Source organism: Sminthopsis crassicaudata, chromosome 2 (assembly GCF_048593235.1).
Source record: "Sminthopsis crassicaudata isolate SCR6 chromosome 2, ASM4859323v1, whole genome shotgun sequence".
In the NCBI taxonomy this organism is placed as follows: domain Eukaryota; kingdom Metazoa; phylum Chordata; class Mammalia; order Dasyuromorphia; family Dasyuridae; genus Sminthopsis; species Sminthopsis crassicaudata.
Genome location: NC_133618.1, coordinates 398,680,602 through 398,701,724, shown reverse-complemented (window position 1 = coordinate 398,701,724; position 21,123 = coordinate 398,680,602).

The window sequence follows — 21,123 nt, the reverse complement described above, 5'->3', positions numbered from 1 at the left end:
AAAAAAGAGAATGGAGATTTCCATTTGAGCAGAGAAGAGAAAATGGGTGGATCTCTCATTGGACCTTATTCTCACTCACCCAGGAAGCAAATAATAGGTATGTTTGAACATGGAATGTGATATCTGGGAAGGACTGGTGCTAAATCTGCACCAAGAGATGGAGCAATAATTCTTAAATTTGGATCCTGAACTTTAAAATACATATATATATATAACTAATTTTTGTGAGCTTATTCAAGCTTAAAATTGCACTGTTTCCTGGAGAAGATAGGATTTTCATTGGAATCTAAAGGAAGCCAGGGCAGTCAATTAGTGGAGTTGAGGTAGAACATTCTAGGGAGGGAAGACAGCCAGAGAAAATGGCCAGAGAGATGGAGTGTCTTTTGTAGAGCAATTGGGGGCCATTATTGCTGGAAGACTATGTGTTGCATCAGTAGTTTATAAACAAAGAGCTTATAAACCAGATACATAAATATAGATTGTTCATATAATCAGGGTTTTTAATAAATAAGATGCTAATACTGTTTATGGATAATATTGTTGTAAGTCCTAGAATATTATATTAGCACTACATTAGGTCCTAGAATACTAGAAGAAATTCAATTCTTAATGATATTTTTCACTCTTGTTCAATCATTTCAGTTTTTTCTAATCTTCATAATCCCACTTGAGGTTTTCTTAGCAAAGCTACTGGGAGTGGCTGCCATTTCCTTCTCCAGGTCATTTTACAGGTGAGGAAACTGAGGCAAGTAGGATTAAGAGACTTGCTCAGGATCTCATAGTTAGTAAGTATCTGAGACTAGATTTGAACTTAAGTCTTCATTCTATCCATGTTATCAGCTAGCTGTCCATAGTAAAGAAAAAAATTCAGACTATTCACTGGAAGGTCAATTACTGAAACTGAAGTTTAAATACTTTGGCTACATAATGAGAAGACAAGACCCATTGGAAAAAAAAAAAAGAGAGAGAAAAATTGAAGGCAAAGGGAGAAAGGGATGGTAAAGGATGAGATGGATAGATAGTGCCATGGAAGCAATGAACGAGCTTGGAAAGACTTTGGAAGATGGTAGAAAGAGAGAAGGGCCTGACATGCTATAGTCTATGGAGGTCACAAAGAGTTGGATATGACAGAAGAATAGATGACATAATTCCCAGTGGTTTCAGCTAGGAGTTGATCTAGACTAATCTAAGGCTAAGAATATTTCTAACAATAATATATAATTTGTCATATTGTTTTAGAGTTTCATTTTTCTCCTCACACTTCAGGGCTCAGAACTACTACTCTCTAACATCCACTTGTAATCTAGTTTTACTCCTTAAATCTTTAATCTCCTTTTCTCTTCCAATCACCATTTAAACTTAGTTCAGCTCATAACTCCCAGGACTCCTTCTGGACCTTAATCATCCCTTCTCTCTCTCTTCCCTCCCTACTCGTTTCAGATTTTTTTTTTAGCTGAGGCAGTTGGGATGAAGTGACTTGCCCAGGCTCACATAGCTAGGAAGTATTAAGTGTCTGAGGCTAGATTTGAATTCAGGTCCTCCTGACTTCAGGACTGATGCTCTATCCACTGTGCCACCTAGTTGCCCCTTCAGATTCTTAAATGTGTTATCTTCCTCTATTAGACTATCATAATTAATAAACATTTATTATCTACTACTACTAAGCTCTGGGCTCAAGCGCACGTGCCCGTACACACACACACACACACACACACACACACACACAGCAATTCTATTCCTCAGAGAGATTCCCTGATTTTGCTTTTATTTGTATTTCCAGAATTTAGCATAGTAAGTGCTTAGTGAATGCTTTGTCTTAGTATTCCCTATGGAGCTACATATACTCTCTTCAACCTCCACACATACATTGCAAATAACTCTACAGGTTCAACATTCTCTGTGCTCTGTGGCTCATGAGCTCCCATTGGCTTATTTATATATATTTTTTCTGATTTTTTTTCCCCCTGAGGCTGGGGTCAAGTGACTTGCCCAGGGTCAGACAGCTAGGAAGTGTTAAGTGTCTGAGACCAGATTTGAACTGGGATCTTCCTGAATTCAAGGCTGGTGCTCTATCCACTAGGCCACCTAGCTGCCCTTTTATTTATCTTTAATAGTCAACCAGTAGATATAATTAGTTCAAACCAAACATTGAAATGGAAGGGAAGGTAGAATCCAAGAATTAATTAATTGCCTCTTATGTGTCAGGTATTATGCTAAGCACTTTACAAATATTGCCTCATTTGATCTGCATAACAACCCTGGGAGGCAGGTGCTATTATTGTCTCCATAGTTGAAGAAAAATGGCAGATAAAAAAGTTGAGTGACTTGAGTCTCACAGCTAATAATGTCTGAGGCTGGATTTTAGCTTAAGGTATTCTTTACTCCAGGTCTAGCATTCTATCCACTGTGATACAAATCCTCGAGATACATATTTACCTCTGAAATGGTTTTCTAAATAAAAGTAAGAAAACAACAAACCACAATACTACAATGAGTCTTGATTATACTTGCCCACAAATATAGCATTTATGGGAAGAGTAAGTGATGAAGTGAATAAACATCAGCAGATTACCATATCCCTGGCTGAAACCCAGTGTTTAAATGGGCCTAGTAAGGAATGTTATCTCCTTGTATCTCTCTTTATACAGGAACAAACTAACATCTCAGAATTTCTTGTTTTGACAAAATTATCTTGAACAGACTAAGCTACCTTGTATCGATGCCACAGTACTATACACAGTTACTATATACAGAGGTTCATTTCAAGGGCTATCTCCCAAATTTGACCTCTAATGATATACTTTGATCATCTGTAATCTTGCTGACACACACAACTAACATAGCATACTTTGGTTAGGGTCTTTTCTTATAAAAGGTCCCACCCTCTCCCTTGTTAGGTCCCTTGACTTGAGAACATTTTACACACACACACACACACACACACACACACACACACACACACACACACACATAATATATATAGCCAAGGCATTCTATACCTGTAGTACTGCTGCACCCCAATATGTTTTCTCTTCTTGTGGAACCTTTGTGCTATTCTGCTGGGTAACTATCTTATTGAATTTTGGGTGAGATTCAGGATTCTAAGGAACAGTACAAGGAAGCACCAAAAGGCAGAACAAGAATTTTAGTAAAAAGAAAATAAAGTTAGATTTATTGAAGTGAAATACCTACAATCAAAGGGCCAGTAAAGGAGAATGAAAACAGGTCAAATCTTTCTGGGAGTCTCAGTAGAAGAGGGTACTGAAACTGGTAAACCTCAATGGCTATTTATTTATTTGAAATTTTTGCTGAGACAACTGAGGTTAAGTAACTTGCCCAGTGTCACACAGCTTGAAAGTGTTAAGTGTCTGAGGCCAAATTTGAACTTAGGTCCTCCAGACTTTAGGGCTAGTGCTCTATCCTTTGCACCAATTAGCTGCCCCACCCCAATGGTTTTATAGCTGAATCCATCAGAACCAGGTATTGGGGGGACAGGGAAGGAATGGAGACTCTGGATCTGGTGTTCAGTTCTAGTTTTGGAGACTGGTACTAATTTATGCTGGATGCAACACCTGGGGAATAGGTAGCTAACCTGTGAAGCATAATATTAGTGGTTTCTTTTGAGTACTTAAAGTAGAGAAGCTAGGTCATGCAGTGAATAGTGTGCCAGGCTTGGAATCAGAAAGACCTGAATTCAAATCGAGTCTCAGACATTTTCTAGCTGTGTCACCTTGGGCAAGTCATTTGACCCTTTTTGGCTCAGTTTCCTCATCTGTAAAGTGAACTGGGAAAGAAAAGGGCAAATCAGTATCTTTGCCAAGAAAATTCCAATTGGGGTCATGAAGAGTCAGACATAATTGAAATGAGGAGCTTCACTGATTAGTGAGATGGGAAGCTGAGGTCCTTAAAGCTGCCCCTAAAGCCCCTACTAGCTGAATGAAACTTGTCTGGCCTACCAATGAAATTTGTCTGAGATCTACCAGATCTCATTTAGGAAAGCCTATAGTTTATTCCTGCTTTTTCAAGGACCCAGATGAATAGAAATTATGAACTTGTAATTCTAGTCCCAAAGTCTATTGGCATTGGACTCTTTCCTTATGAATGGTCTACTCTATGTGAGGTGAGCAGAGTTGGAGAGAATAGGCTTCAATTTTCTTCAGATCTTCATCAAGCTTTGAATTGCTTTGAATACTGCAGAAAGATGAAGGAACCCAATTCCACTTACAGATGCTGAAGGAAAAGACTCTATGAAGGCATAAGAGGAGCTAGCAGTCTCCATTGTGTCCCTAAGCCACTGGAGGCTTCGGATATTCTCTTTGGAAGAGATCCAGGACTCTCTTGGTTGAGCTTAATTATCTCACTTCCAATGGAAGAACTTCTTCATTATGTATTTTCTGGCTTATTTTATCCTACATTGGCTTCTCTGATTTCTGTGATTTTGATAAATGGATTTTCTTTGATAATTGCCATATGTGTTCATTGTAGAGTTGGTAGTTAAAGGAAAAAGAGCTAAGCCTCAGATCTAAAACTTGGGTTCTTGGTTCCCTATAATGTCGAAAAAATGATTAAAAATTAGATTGAACCTGAAAATATCATCCTCTAAACTAATAATATATAAGGGAGCAGATAGATATACCTTAGGCTATACCTTTTCTCTTTAAGGGAAGTAGAATGACTTCTAGCTTCAACTTTCTGTTTCCTCTCCTAATAGGAATTAAATCTTCTCTTGGCAAAAGGTGAGAAGTGGGGAGAAAAGGTTAAAGAAAAGATTCTGCCTCCTTTGAGATACACTTGTAGCTACATGTGGAAGACAAGCCTTCACAATATGTGGGCTTCATATAAGCCCATCCAGGAATAGCTGTTGCAGCTAGTTCTCCCATTTGCTCAAGTGGAGCCAAGAGAATAAATCCAGGATGACTTTCATGGTCTGAATGTTCCTGATCTCTGTGATGACATTATAGATTGTATGTACACTGTTCCTCAAAGAATGTATCCTATTCTAGGAGGCTGTGTGTCTTCTGACTTTTTCTGTGGCATTGATCCAGAAGGTTTGCAGCTGTGGGTCATCCATCCAACTGGGCTCCATGAGGGGCCCCTCTCTATTGTTAGATTTGACTTCCCGAGCTAGTTCTTTATTGAGTACAAGGAAAGGCAGAACACCAAAGACAGAATACAGTATGAGACAGGAGTTATAGATAAAATAAAGTTAGCCAGGTTTATTGAAGGGGAAATACCATCAGAAGGGCTAGGAAGGGAAAATGGAAACAAGTTCTATCCATAGTTTTTTTCTGTTATCTCCTTGAAGCTACTTTTTATAGTCATCTTGACCTTTGTCTTGCCACTGGACCTTAATGACTGGAGGAGAGTGAGGCTGACTTTGCACAGCTCTGCTTCACTTAAATCCAATTCATTAGCAAGTCAAAATATTACTCCCATTATGTTATTGGTCCTTTTCAAGAAGGAAGGATGAACAGCCACAACTTTGTACTCTGACTACATTTAGTCACCCTATTGGGTGAATGTTTCTGCTAGAAGATTTCATGGCCAATGAAAGTGGGAAATATGAGAAAATCCTTCTCTTCTTCTCCTCTTGGATATAGTGTGAAGATTCACACTGCAAAGCTAATCCCTACCAATCAGTTTACTGATTTTTAGCAGATTTATCTTTTAAGGATTTCTAGGCCTGTGTTCAAATGTTAGCCATCAATGTTCAATCAGAATAGAGTTCAATCATAAGGAACTCCTTAAAATTTATAAAAAGATAATAGGATATAGATTCATTCTACTCTTCATTTTAACACAATATTTCACTTCTTTGCTTTTCTGTCTCTTTCTTTCTTTCTGTTGTTATTTATACCTTCCTCTCTTCTCTTACACTTCTTGACTGATTAAAGAAGGTCAAGATACCACGTATCCTTAGACACTATCTTCAGTCTTGTTGAATTCAGATTTTTCTAACTATGGAGAGACGATGTCTTCATTGTTTGTGAATTGCATTTAAGTATAAGAATCTTCAGAGAGCTTAATGTGGGAAAATTGGGATACCAATATACTGGTGGTGAATTCTGGAGAGCAATTTAAAACTATGCTCAAAAGGTAACAGAATTCTATATACCTTTGGATCCAGCAATGCCACTATTAGGTCTGTATTCCAAAGAAAACATAAAAAAGGGAAAAGGACTCACATGTACAAAAATATGTATAGCAGCTCTTTTCATGGTAGCAAAAAGTTAGAAATTGAGAGGATGCTCATCAATTGAGGAATGGACAATTTGTGGTATATGAATGTAATGGAATATTATTGTGCAATAAGAAATGATGAGCTAGCAGATTTCAAAAAAATCTGGAAAGACTGTTATGAACCAATACAAAGTGAAATGAACAGAACCAGGAAAACTTTATACACAGTAACAGCAATATTATGCAATGATCAATTATGAATAAGTTGGTTTTTCTCAGCAATACAGTGATCCAAAACAATTTATAAAGAACTCATGATAGAAAGTGCTATTCACATCCAAAGAAAGAACTGATGGACTCTGAATGCAGATCAAAGCATACTATTTCCACTTACTTTATCTTTTTGTGCTTCCTCCCCCCACTTTTTTTTGATCTGTTTCTCCATCTGGAAATGTGTTTTATGTAATTGTTCATATATTAAATATATCAAACTGCTTATCATTTTAGGAAGAGGGAAGGGAAGAGAGAGGGAGAAAATTTTGAAACTCAAAATCTTGTAAAACTGAATGCTAGAAATTATCTTTATATATAGTTGGGGGAAAATAAAATACTATTAAAGATAGCTATAAAAATTAAGATAAAGAAAAAGAAGAAATTCTAAATGTCTAGTGTATTTGGGATAAATCTAATAAGGAAAATTTCAAAAAGGATAAATATAAAATTTAATCTTGAGTTCAGAAAAATCATCTTTACAAGTTCAAGATTAAATGGTATTGATATTTTTATCTGAAAGCTATCTGGGGGCATCAGTGGATTGGAAGTTTCATATAGTGGCCAAAAAAGCTCATTTGATCTTAGGCTATATTAAAAGAAGTAAAGCATGCAGAATGGTGGAGATGATAGGCCTCTTCTAGTTCTATTTTGCTCTGGTAAAATCACAGATAGAATATTGTGTTCATTTCTAGGTACTATATTTTAGGAGGGCATTCAGAGTTTGAAGGAATTTGGTATATTTAACTTGGAAAAAAAAGAAGACTGGGGGGATTAAGAATGAAACCCATTATGTCCATCTTCATGTAACTAAAAGTCTGTTATGTGGAAGAAAGAGCAGATATGTTCTATTTGACCTCAGAGGACAGAACCCAGAGTCAAAGCTTGGGAGTTGTAGAGGCAAATTAAAAGCTTGAGATAAAATTCTTAACAGAAGTCACAGAAAGTGAAATAATTGTTTTAGGAAGTAGAGTGTTCTTCCTTAGTAAATAAAAGTTTTCCAGTTTAGGTTGAATAGATACATATTGTCAATAGTGTAGAATAGATTTTCCATTAGCGATATGGGTGATCTGAATTCTATTCTAATACAGAGATTTGGGCATTCTGATCCATTCTAGGTTCCCTTCTAGCTTCAATATTCATTGAATATTCAATTCTTCGATTAAAATCCAAATTCCCAAATTCTCATTGTCTCTTAAGAAAACCTTTGGTGGTATATGAAAGTAGTAGAATATTATTATACAATAAGAAATGATGAACAGACAGATTTCAGAAAAAAATCTGGAGACTTGTATGAACTGATGCAAAATAAAATGAGCAGAACTAGGAAGACACTGTACATAGTATTAGCAACATTGGATGATGATTGACTGATTGACTCAACTCTTCTCAGTAACACAAGTAAGAAGCACGACAAGAACTCTCAAAGAAAAATGCTGTCCATAATCGTTTAAAGGACGATGGACTTGGAATATGATCAAAGCATGTTTTCTTCACTTTAATTTTTCTTGCGTTTTTTTCTTTTGATCTGTTTCTTCTTTTATGACTGTGACCAGTATGGAAATGTTTTATATATTAACATGTATAAACTGTATCAAACTGCCTACCATCTTCAAGAAAAGGCAGGGGAGGAAGAAAAATTTAGAACTCAAAATCTTGTAAAAATGAATGCTAAAATGTTTCTTGATATCTAACTGGGGGGAGGGAATAACTTCTATTCATAAACAACAAAACAGAAAATATTTTTTTTCTGCTGTTCAGATTTGACTAATCTTGCTAATATCTTTCTTTCAAAGAATGTTATATTTTGAATGATCTATATGATTCATCTGATTCCAGGCAGAGTTCCTAGTTTATTCTGAGATTGGACCACTCTCACCTGTGTTCCTAATCCAGAGTATTAGGTCAAACTAGGGGTCATAGGCCAGATTCAGAGTCCAAGTAAGCCAAACATTGGCATCCTGAGATTTAAACCTACCTGGAGAGAGTGAGCAAAAACAAAAAAAAAACTTATCATATTAAAGTAGAACAGATCTCAGAGTTCAAATTATTCAGGCAAGGGGACTGGGAAAAGCTTCTCAAAGGCAAGAACAGAACAACAAAACTATGATTTTTTGATCCCCAGAAAGGAAGTATCTGGGCCTTGCTAGAAGATTCATTTATTCCAAAATGCCTTCTTTGCCACTTCTTCCCAAAGTTAGGCAACATTTCTCTCATGAAATTTCTCATAAGCATTTTTTTTTTTTTGATCATGGTTTGATTGTTTTTAATCATGTCTGACTCCCTATGACCCCTTTCAGAGTTTTTTTTGGCAAAGATACTGGAGTAATTTGCCATTACCTTCCCCATCTCATTTTACAGATGAGGAAACTGAGGCAACAGGGTGAAGTGACTTGCTTAGGGTCTGAAGCCAGATTTGAATTCAGGAAGTGGAGTCTTCTTCACTCCTGGTCCAGCATTCTATCCGTTGTGCCATTTAGCTGCCAACAAGTACTTTAAAAGCAACTTTATTTAATGCCTCATAAAGTAATGGATTTCACCTTACTGTTTTCAAGCAAAGATTAGTTGAAAGGGAAGGAGGCACACTCTATTTTACTGGAGAATTTTTGGTTTTCATTGGATTGTAGAAGTTTTGTAGCTACTAAGGATGCTATATCTTCATTTAGCCACCAAGTGGTGCTCCAAGTTCTCAGCTATGATGTATATCTAAGATTCTATAATATATAAGGCAGTAATTATATTAGTAGGAGTGGTGAACTCCAGGTCTCAGGTTTTGCGGAGTTTTTTTTTTTTTTTTTTTTCCCCAGTACCTCCTGTGCATGCATTGAAAAGACTTACTTTTTTTATCTGTGTCCCAGTTCAAGTTCATTCCAGTCTCCTTTAGAGAATATGAATGTTTTCTCCAGCAATTTCCAGGATTTATTTGGCTTACATTCACCCCCATCCCACTGAGATTCTAATATTCTTAATTTCAAGTGACCTCACAGGAACAGTCATATAGATAAATTAGTGTTCATTTACTAAATGAAATCAAAAGTGAAATGAAACTTCTCAGTAAACAAATACATTTCTTTCTTAAAATATATTTTATTTATTTATTTTTGAATTACATGTAAACCTTTTTTTTAAATGTTTTAAACATTTTGAATTCCAAATTCTCTCCCTCCTGCTAACCCCACCTCCTGGGGAGACAACTAATTTGATTCTGATAATATGTGAAGTCATTAGCAAGCATCCTTTCAAGAGTTCTTCAGGAATTCCAGAATTTATAATAGTTGAATCTTTTAAACATCCCCCTTCTTCCCATCCCCAACTTCCACCACCCTGATCCTAAGATTGAAAGAGATGGGCATTGGTAGATTTCTACTAAGTTACCCAACCAGGTGTTATGGCTGCATTACTATTGGTTATGTTGTAGTTTTCTTACTTAAATATGGACTGGGGCAGCTAGGTGGCGCAGTGGATAGAGCACCAGCCCTGAATTCAGGAGGATCCAAGTTCAAATCTGCTCTCAGACACTTAACACTTCCTAGCTGTGTGACCCTGGGCAAGTCACTTAACCCCAGCCTCAGGGGGGGGGGAATATATGGACTGTACTAGCACAATCTTGAGGCCCCTATTAATTCAAATTCTGTGATTTTGTGAGAAAGTATAAGATAAAGGAAAGAACTCTGATCTAAGGATCTGGATACAAGCTAGAACTGGAATTCTGCTACTAACCAGCTGCCTAGTGACTAACAAGTGACTTCCCCCTATTTCCTGACCACCATTTTTTTTTCTGTAAAATAAAATCTCTAAAGTTCCTTCCAGCTCTGAGAATTGATAACTTTGCAGAAGCTTTGGTAAACATGAAGGGGTTAAAGGGAAGACTTGCCCAGAGAGAGACACATAGACAGATAGATACAGGGAATGAGGGAGGGGAGAGGATTTAGGAGTGAATTGTGAATTGAAAGGAAAAAATTTGGAAAAAATAGAAATGGGATAAGGAGGAAGAGGAAAGAAGAGAAAAAAGAGGAAATAAGAAAAGAGGTAGGAGAGGAGAAATGGGGAAAGTGTATGAGATTGTAAGGGGAATCTGGAAAGATCAATATTTGAGTCTGAGAGATTGTCATATCATAATGGCTCAAATCTGTCTCCTCTAATATCCCAGACCTTTTTTTTTTTTCTCCCAGAGTTTGGACCAGGCCTATGTCTCTCCAGACATCATCTTAGCTTCCTTTTATAATGCCAAGACCCCTTTTTCTCTCTTCATCCTCCATTCCCTGTCCCCTTTCAACCCTGAGCTGAGCCCGGAGCCCTGGCTTCAGCTCCAGCCCCAGTCAACCCCACCTAGTTGGTTGCTGGCAAAGCTTTCTAGTGGCTGGTAGAGGGTGGACAGGCCTGGAGATTCCATTCCACAGGAATGTCTGGAGTTGGGGAAGTGGAGTAAGGAGCCTACCAGCACCAGCCAGGCTTAGGAAACCCAGTGGATGATATTTTCTCTTCTGTTTCCAGAACCAGGAGAAGAGACTCCTCCTAGGTATAGCCTGTCCAATAGTTAGATAGTTTCTGTTTTCCCTTATCCCTGTCTCTCTACTGTATGTTTGGCTTTCTCTGGATCTCTAGTTCCTAAAGGAGGGAGAGAAGCCTATAAACTATATGGTAACTGCAAAACTTAGACCAGGAAGTTGGGCAAGAAGAACTGGGGTTGGGAGGAGAAAGGAAGAAAAAATAATTCCCTGATGAGAGCTAAAAGGAACAGATATGGGAGGGTAAAGAGAATAGAACTTAGATGTGGTCTCTAAAGAATTCTCAGTTGTAAGAGGTCTCATGGAGATGTGGTTTGGGGAAGGAGAAGCAGTTTGGAGTCAGGCAGACTTAAATAGAGCTCTTAAGCATGAGACTATGAATAGGTTTGGTCTAATGCAAAAGTTTGTATGCAAGAAAATTTGTCCTTCAAAGCCTCCTACCTTTAAACACCCAGAGTACTCTTAATATGAAGGAAATGTTAGCTGATATACTTACTTATAATAGAGTGTTAGGAAGAATCTTAGAATCAGAAAACCTGGAATTAAGTTCCAGTTGTGATTTATGAGTAGCCATATGACTGTAAATAAGCCATTTACCCTCTGGGCCTCATTTATATGTCTGTAATAATTATGATAATGACACTTATAAAAAGGGAGGGTGGGTTGGTTTTCCTCTCAATTGATTTAATTACAGAAAGCAAGAGATAGGTATCAGAGGTAATGGATATTAATATGTTAAAGAAGTGCATTATCCTTTACAATAACAATAACATTATAAGAACTTTTGAAAGGCTTTGATTGACTCTGGTCAAAGCAATAATTGACTATAATTGCAGAGAACCCTTCAGGAAGCATTCCATCTATCTCCTGGCTAAGAGGCAATGAATTCAGGGTGCAGAATATGTTTTTAGACACAGCAAATGCAGTCTTTTATTTTGCTTGAATATGGCTATTTGTCACAAGGTTTTATTCCTTTTTCTTTTTTCAGTAAGACAGGGGTGGTAGAGAAAATTAAATACTTGTTAATGAAAAAATAATTAAGTTAATAATTTATCCCTCTTGGATGTTTGAAAGAAATTTGCAGACTACCTAGTTGTGTCATCTCTTTATGAAGTAGACTATGTTATCTTAGTAAATGCCTTTGCTTTGATTTAATTGTGTCCATTGGTTTATAATCTGGGTGTCATCCTCAACTCCTCACTCTCTCCCCATATCTAATCTGTTGCCAAGGGCTATTGATTTTTTTCCATTCTTTTTTATTATTATTGTATTTTTGTTTTCCCTAACATGTGCAAAAATAGTTTCAACATCCATTTTTGTAAAACCTTGTGTTCCAAATTTTTTCCATACGCCCTCCCCAGGACAGCAAGCAATCCAATATAGGTTAAACATATGCAATTCTTCTAAACATACTTCCATATTCATCATGCTGTGCAAAACAACAAAAAAACAGATCAAAAGTGAAAAAAAAAAAGACACTGAAAAGAAAAAAAATCAAGCAAACAACAATAAAAGGTGAAAATATTATGCTTTGATTATATAGTTCTCTCACTGATTGCAGATGGCACTTTCTATCACAAGGCTATTGGAATTAAGGCCTATTGATTTCACGTTAGTGACATCTCTGAAATATGCCTCTTTTACTTCTCTAACATTGCTACCACCCTGGGTGCAGATTCTCATCTTCTAACTCTGGAGCTATTTCAGTGCCTATTCATGGATCAGCTTCCCCAGCTCCACCCCCCCCTCCAGGCAATCCTATTTTCAGCCACTCAAAAGAGTCAATAGGACCATGTCACACCCAGTTCAAGAAACTCCGTTGTCTCCTCATCACCTCTAGGATCAAATACAAAATTCTCTGTTTGCTGTTCAAAGTCCTTCATAACCTAGCCCCTCCTAGCTTTCCAGTCTTCTTATATCTTACTCCTCAATACCTACTCTTTAATTTAGTGACAATGGCTTCCTGCTTGTTCCTTAATTAAGACACTCATATTCAGACTCTAAGTAGTTTCCCTGGTTCTTCCTGAAGCCTAGAATGCTCTTCTTCAATTCTGACTACTAATTTCTTTGCTTCTTTTAATTCCTTGCTAAAATCTCATTTTCTATAGAGTCTTTCTTGATGTCTCAATTCTAGTCTCTTCTCTCTGTTAATTATTTCCCATTTTGCTGTAGATGGCTACTTTGTACTTTGATCATAGCCTTCTCCATTGGATTATGAGTTCCTCAAAGGCAGGAACTATTTTTTACCTTTCTTTCTATCCCCAAAGTTTAACTCAGTCCCTGGCTCATAGTATGTGCTTCATAAATGCTCATTGAGAAGTGAGATTCATAATGGAAAATGCCATCTGCATCCAGAAAGAGAATTACAAAGACTGACTATGAAGCAAAGCATAGTATTTTTGCCTTTTTGTTGGTGGTATTGATGTCTGTTTGGTTGAGGTTTTTTTTTTTTTTCCACTTTTGATCTGACTTCTTGTACAGTATGATGAATATGGAAATATGTTTAGAAGAGTTGTATGTGTTTAACTTATATTGGATTCCGTGTTGTCTTGAATAAGGGGAGAGGAGAGGGGGAGAAAAATTTGAAATATAAGGTTTTGCAAAAGTCAGTGATGAATACTATTTTTGCATGTATTTTGAAAAAAGTAAAATTCTATTAAAAATTTTAACAAAAAAAACCTAAATAAATGCTCATTGACTGACAGATAATGAGAAACCCACTAACAGGACCTATAGTTTTAGAATAGTTACCTCTAAGGTAATCTTAGAATTAGGGGACAATATCTGTTCAAGTAAACCAGATGATAAATTTGCACAATTTCATTATTTTAAGGAAAATTCTTTGTAAATTATTAAGTGCTATAGAAACCTGAAGTATTATTTTTACTATTTAAAACAATAGTCTGAAGAGGTCAATGGTTAATCTTATGAATTCCAATAATGGTGGGATTTCAGACATACCTTGTAGATAACTTGCCATTCATCTTATGGATAAGGCTTGTTTAGGTGGAGATTGGAGAATAGTCTTTGATGGGAAAAGTCATCAACCACTCCCTATGCAGGCAGCATTAACGGAGTACCGGCTGAACAAAGGTCCTTTGGATGATTCAAGGTTTCACTAACAACAGGATAAGGAGCAGAAGAAGGGGCTGCACTTTGGGGTATCCTAGCTTCAGTTCTCTGCTACCCATTACCCACCAACCTTATCTCACTCTACTGCTCAGTGGGCAAGATCAGCCTCCAGAGGCATCAGGGAGGGAGCATATACCCCAATCTGAGTTTCCTGCAGATTCTAAGACCAGGAATCCAATTAACAAAGGTGAGTGCAAGGGAATGGGATGGCTCTGACTGTGTTGTCAACAAGGAGTAACTGAGGCAAACCCTGGAAGGACCGTGAAGGGGAGAACAAGAGGAAAGTGACTGTACCTTCCTTTGGAAGAGTGGGGCTGTCTCCCCTCATTGTGCCAGACGGAGATGAAGTTACTATGGTGATATTCGACACCTTAGAATCATATATGAGAATGTCAGAGCAGGAAGAGACTTTAGGGATCATCTTTGAAGCAGATGGCTGTAGTAGATAGAATGTTGGACTTGGAAGGGGGAAGGGAAAATTAAGTGCCTACTGTGTATGTGCTGAATGTTTTGTAAATACAGTCTCATTTTACTCTTGCAACAACCCTATGATCTATTATCCCATTTTATAGTTGAAGAAATGAAGTCAGAGATTAAATTTTTCCTGGAGTCATATAATTACTATCTTGGGTTGGATTTGAACTCAAGATCTATTTCTCTATCCACTGTGCTATCTCAATGCTAGGAAGTCTAGCTAGGAAGTTCACTTCCCTTTTTTTTTATTCTTATGTTACTCTTGGCAAATCATTTACCCTCACTGAGCTCCTGTTTCCTTCTCTATAAAAAGAGGGTATTGGACTTGATGTCTTTTAAGGTTCTTTTCAACTCTAATTTTTGATCTAATCAAGTTTATTTTGTTTTTCGAGGCAATCAGAGTCAAGTGACTTGCCCAAAGTCACTGTCTGATACTAGTTATTCAGACACTTACTAGATTTGAATTCAGATCCTCCTGATACCAGAGCCAGTGTTCTATCCTAACTGACCCTCCAAGTTTATCTAAAATAGGAGGAAATGAAAACTGAGAGGGGAGCTGTGGCTTGATCAAGATCACACAATGAGTCTTTATCAAAGGCAGAATTGCTTTTCTATCTTATACATAGACAACCCTCTGTCCATCACAGCCCAAGACCTCCCTTTCCCCTGAGCTGGACCCCAGTGTATCTCTGCTCAGTGTAACTCTAGGGGCTACTACTCCAAAGTTCTTTGGATAATTTGACTCCTCAGTTCCCCTTCCCTAGGGTAATTAATTTCTTTCTTGTTTTATTGCCATTTGGGTGGTCTTTATTTTTTTAATAGCTTATTTTTCTAAACACGTGCAAAGATAGTTTTCAACATTCACTTTTGCAAAACCTTGTGTTTCAAATTTTTCTCCTTCTTTCCCTCCCTTCCCTTTCCCCTAAACATTTAGCAATATAGGTTAAAGATGTGCAATTCTTTTAAACATTTCCATGTTTGTCATGCTGGCATTTCTTTCTTTCTTGTGATCCATCCCTGGCCTTGGGGGCTGGTTCAAAACTTTGTTGTCTATACTCTGAAGGACTTATGATGAAAAATGCTATCCATTTCCAGAGAAAGAACTAATTGTGTCAAAATATGGATTGAAGCATACACTATAGAGGGTTTTTTTGGGGGGGAACAGGGAAATCTATGTTTTCTTTCACATGACTTTTATAGAAATGTTTCCATAATTTCATATGTGCCTTCTTAAAGGGGAAGATGGGAGTGGAAAGGAAGGGAGAGAATCTGGAAATCAACTGAAGAAAATAAAAATATTAAATAAATATTTTTTTTAAATCTTTGTTGTCTAGAAAAGAGCTCAAATAATATCTCTGGACAATTTATAGTTTAGTCCTTCCTAATCTATTCAATTCTCTCCACCTGGACCATAGTTAGGACACAATGGCTCTCCTTACTGGAGGTGAGCACTATATTCTGGGGCATGGTTCAGGTGGGGCTTTACTTGGGCATCTGCCTACCCTAGAGTTGGAGCTCTTGAGGAGAAGAAAGTGGACAGACATACAGTCCAGAACCTGTTGGTAAAGGACTTTTTTTTTTTTTTCCAGCCTGTTGACCTCCCTTCTCTACTCCCAACTCTCTTCCCTATCTTCCCTGTACCTTACATACACTTCATTTCTCCGTATTATAGGATGTCAACCTTGGCAGTAATTTCAGAAACTAGACCAAACCCTCATTTTATAAATGGGGAGCTTAAAGCCAGAAAGGGAGAGGAGAATGATTTATGTAGTCACTCAGAGAGATGATTGCATGACTAGAATTACAATCTCAGTCTTCAGATTCCTGATTCTCCTTAGACTTTTGGGGAAAAAAATCAGAAGGGTGACTAGACATCCCTCCAATATGTAGGGGAGAGGAGAATAGATCATGGGGTGGCAACTAGAATCTCTTGTCTTCTGAAGGGTATAGGTCAAGGTTATGGGTGAATCTCAGTGGCCTTAAATAATGTGAAGTGGCCATTGGAAAGGCAGTCTCCTAATTCCTTCAGTGGAATCTCCAAAGATCCCTCTAGTTTGGGGGATCCATGATAAAGTACTTCACAAATCTCAAAGCAATATATACATACCGGCTATTATTAAAATGACAATTTTAAAACTGAATTTTCAATGCTCCCCACACCCCTACTCTTTTGTGTTTTTTGCCCAGATTCACCCCAAAACTATAGGGGCTCACCATTCCTTGAAAACATTTGGCTTTCACAAGTAAAGAGAATGGAATGATCCCAGTGTGCACTGACCACATTTCCCTCCCACCATTGGGCAGGATCTCTAATGATCAGTATCTGACCTTTGCGGCTTCTTCAAGTGTCCCATGGCTAGCAGCTGGAAAATTCCAGCTGCCTAGCTGTGGCAGGTTACTGACAGACTTTTAAATCAGGTGCTGCTTCTTTGTTTCCTCTAGAAAGTTATAAAATGGAATGGTGATTAGCTTTATTCTTCTTGATCCTAGAGGGTGGAGCTAGGAGTAACCTGTAGAAAAGGCAGAGGCAGATTTTATCTTGATGTCAGAAAAAAAACTTCCTAACAATAAGTTCTATCCAAAAGTCTAAAGGGCTGTTTGTGAGAGGTTTTCCCTGGGAGTATGCTAGTAAATGTTTAGCAACAAACTCTTCCAAGAAGTCAAACTTTTAAGTTTCATCTTTATTGTTAACACTTTTTAAAAGTTGAGACAATCAACAAAAATATAAATTCAGCCCTGTTTTAGAAAGTTTGCTGATTTGTAATGCTCAATATGAAAATTTACCTATTGGGTCTCACTTTAGGATCTGGTTCCAGTATAGCCCTGGTTATCCTCTCAGTGAAAAAACTTTGAACAAAAAAAGATTGGATAACTAATTATTGGGGATGTTGTGGAGATGAGTTCAGATGCAAGCAAGTTAAGCCAGATAGTATCTGAAATCTCTACTGATCATGAGATTCATTAATTCTGTGATTACATAGGTTGAGAAGTCATTGATTTAATTTTTTTCCAATTACATGTAAAGATAATTTCTAACATTCTTTTTTTTTTTTTTTAAATTGAGTTCTACTGTATCAAATCTATAAGAATACAAGGCATTCTCCAATTGATAAATGATCAAGGGATATGAATAGACAATTTTCAGATGAAGAAATTGAAACCATCTATAGTCATATAAAAATGCTCTAAACCATTATTGATTAGATAAATACAAATTAAAACAACTCTGAGGTACTACCTCACACCTTTCAGATCAGCTAATGACAGAAAAAGATAATGATAAATGTTGGAGGGGATGTGGGAAAACTGGAACACTAATACATTGTTGGTGGAGTTGTGAAATGATCCAATAATTCTGGAGAGCACTCTGGAACTATACCCAAAAGGCAATCAAATTGTGCATACCCTTTGAACCAGCAGTGCCATCACTGGGTCTGTATCCCAAGAAAATCATAAAGGAGGGAAAAGGATCCTCATGTGCAAAAAATGTTTGTAGCAACTCTTTTTATGGTAGCAAAGAATTGGAAAATGAGTAGATGTCCATTAATTGGGTCATTAATTCAACCATTAAATGGCTGAATAAGTTGTGGTATATGAAGATTACAGAATATTATTGGTCTATAAAAAATGATGAATAAGCTTATTTGAGAAAAGTCTGGAAAGATTTACATGAACTGATGCTGAGCAAAACAAGCAGAACTAGGAATACATTGTACAGCAATAACAGCAAGAATGTATGATGATCAACCATGAAAGCCTTGGTTCTTCTCAGTGGATCAGTGATCCAAAGCAGTTCCAATAGACTTTGGACAGAAAATGCTATCTGTACACAGAAAAAGAACTATGGAGATTGAATGTAAATCAACAAAATGTTCATTTCTTTTTTCTGTTTTTTTTTTTTCTCTCCCACGATTTTTCCCTTTTGCTCTTATTTTTCTCTCCCAACATGATTCATAAAGCAATGTGTATTAAGAATAAATATATTTTTTAAATTTTGAAAACTGAGTTCTAAATTTTCTCTCCCTTTTCTTTAAAATGGTAAGCTATTTAACATAGGCTGTATATGTGCAATAATATGAAACATATTTCCATATTAGTCATGTTGTGAAAGAAGAAATAAATCAAAAGGGGAAAAAACCACACATGCACACAAAGTGAAAACATTATGCTTCCATAGACAGAGAAGTAGTTGAAAGAACCTTTACCTGAGAGTAAATTGACCAGGGTTCTATTCTAAGAAATAACAATTTTCCTAGTTTTCAGTTTCCTCAGTGGGGAGAACTACTCTAATTACTTACTTTAGTAGGTTGTGACAAAAATCTACGATGTCAATTAGAATATTGAAGATACTCTGAAGAATATAAAATTCTCTAGAACTGATGGAAATCAAGATGATGACTTACACTTCAATTTAAAGGCATTTATAATCGATAATTTGGAATAAATTCATGCATCAGTTTTAAAGAAAAATGTCTAATTAATACTTATTATTTTTATATCATCTTAATTGACCAATATATCCCTCCTTTTCCTTAAAGAATAAAAAAGAAAAAGGAGAAGAAAAAAAAAACAATTTATTAAAACCAACATCAAATTAGTTTGACATGTCACGTTCCATACCCATGTTCCTCCATTTTTGTAATAAAAGAAGAGAGATACATTCTCAAGGCCAAGCTTGATCATTACAATTCCATGGAGTTTGGTTCTGATTTTTTAATAAATTATTTTTATTTAAGTTGTTGTAATTGTGTTTATTGTTTTCCTGGTTCTGCTGACTTCATTTGCCATTGGTTCAGCTTCCTATGCTTTTCTGCATTCTTCATATCAATGTTTAACATTACATTTATGTACCATTACACAAATGTACCATTTATGTATCATTACATCTGTGTATCACAATTTATTTAGCCATTTCCCACTTGATAACCATCTACTTCTAGCTTTTGTTGCTAGTTTTTGTTTGCTTTTACAAGAAAAGCCATTTTAAATATTTTGGTGCATATGGGGACCTTTCTTTGTTTCACTGATCTCCTTTAAAAAAATGTCATCGATCTCCTTAAGAAATATATGTAACAGTACAATTTCTAGATCAACATATACATATTTTGAAATCCCTATCTTTAATCCTCAGCAAGAGCTGCAGTCTCACTGTAAATTCCAGTAGCTTAACTTTATAACAATAATCATATTTTAATGCTAATTAATATTAATTATATCACTAGTAGCAGCTTATAGTTACATATACACTCATACCTATTTGTATATATGTCCTATTCCCACTTTGGATTATAAATTCCCTGAAGGAAGCATGGTTTTATAGCTATCTTTGTACACCCCCAAACTACCCCAGCATCTTGCAAAGAGCAGGTATTTGATAAATGTCTACTTTAATTAGTTTGTCGAATTTGTGGTGCTTTATGATCTTTCTCCTCTTCCTTCCCCCCATAATCCAGTCTATTCTATGTAGGATCTCCATACAGTTCTTTGTTGCCTTATCTCTTCATAAAAGGTAACCTTGGAATTTCAAGGATTATGATGGTAAAGCATAAACTCTGTCAGGTTCTAACCTGTTAGAGTCTTCAAATACAGTTCCAGCAAGACTGTGCTTACTTTAAAGCAGGAGAGGCTCCTTACAGAAGACTGGCTATTTGGTGACAAATTCTTTGGCTATGGCCATCCATGAAACAAAAAGACAAAATGGCTCTCCATCCTGTGTGTCCTTCTTCTCTACAGTGATGGTAGAAGAGTAACTGGAAAGGGGGCAAAGGGTCTATGAATCACAGGCACTCAGTCCAATGTCTGGCACATAGTGGTCACTTAATAAATCTTTATTGACTGATCAACAAATATTAAGGTTTGTGCTAAGTGTTACAAAAGCAAGACAATTCCTGTCTTTAAGGGACTTATATTCTATTGGGAAGACAATACAGGAAGGAGAGTGATAACCTGGGAAGTCACAAAAATAAGTAGAAAGATTGAACTGTTTGATTTATAGGCGCTTTCCAGGGGAAATGAATGGTAGTGTCGAGCTGATTATAGTTCTCAGAGAAAGAAGCAGGAAAGTCTGGGATGGATGCAAATTCAGTCACAGTGTAGGAGGAGGCCAGGTGAAGGACAAAGTTGGATGGTCTCATGGACTGCTAACTCCAGTGGCTTGGTGCCTCCCAAGCATGACTTCTAGGGCCCAGCTTGGAGGGTACCCAGGTAGTGACAGGACAGAAACTGGTCTTAGAGGTGATGTATAAGCCTTAACTTTATTGTTGGCACACTAATAATGGGGGTATTGTGGTTGAGTCACTTAAATTATGTCCGACTATTCATGACATTTGGAGTTTTCTTGACAAAGAACTGGAATGATTTACCATTTCCTTTTCCAACTCATTTTACAGATGAGGAAACTGAGGCAAACAGGGTTAAGAGACCTTCGAAGGTTCACACAGCTGGTAAGTGTCTGAGGCCAGAACTGAACTCAGAAAGATTGACTCTAGGCTTTACGCTCTATTAACTGTACCATCTAACCTAATAACAAAAAAAAAGAATTTCATAGGGAGAAACTGTA